This window comes from Penaeus monodon, chromosome 30 (assembly GCF_015228065.2).
Source record: "Penaeus monodon isolate SGIC_2016 chromosome 30, NSTDA_Pmon_1, whole genome shotgun sequence".
In the NCBI taxonomy this organism is placed as follows: Eukaryota; Metazoa; Arthropoda; class Malacostraca; order Decapoda; family Penaeidae; genus Penaeus; species Penaeus monodon.
The window spans coordinates 18,753,048-18,753,579 of NC_051415.1; the positions used below are offsets into that span (position 1 = coordinate 18,753,048).

Below are 532 nucleotides of genomic sequence, written 5' to 3' on the forward strand. Positions count from 1 at the left end.
GACTGATAGACAGAATAGAACTAACGAGAAAATGATGTTCACGTCTATAATCTAATTGAACGGGTTGTTTCATCCATCCCTGCGATAAACTAGCCCTGAGCATTATTATTTCACTCAAGAGGCCCTTGAACTCAGAGAAAATACATTCTCTTAATCTCCAAAATCAGCCTACACAAGTTGAAAGGCGGTTATTAGCATGTCAGTTTCCAATACAAGTTCTACCTGGGATTCGAACCCTTCTGAGACCGCGGCTTCCTATTGGCATTCCCGAATACTCATGATATACTACCCTCCAAAATTTAAAAAGGATCGTTCTCTCTTTCTCTTTCTTGTTTAAATAAACCGCTTATCCATGCACATTTTGTTAATTAAAACAAAGTTAAATCTGGGAATAATATTATAGTAGATAGTTTAATATATATCACTTTACATTTGTGTACCTAATTAGTGTCTTTAGTTTACCAAGGAATTACGCCATGGCTCACAGGTTGAGAGCCACTGATTTATACTAATCAAGACTCTTAGACATTAT

General features: G+C 36.1%; 1 protein-coding gene across 1 annotated transcript in view; it reads right to left on the reverse strand.

Moving 5' to 3' along the window:
- Window positions 1–532, reverse strand: part of LOC119592603 (UNC93-like protein MFSD11) — a gene marked incomplete in the record, with an annotated part of 18,787 nt that overhangs the window by 16,738 nt on the left and 1,517 nt on the right.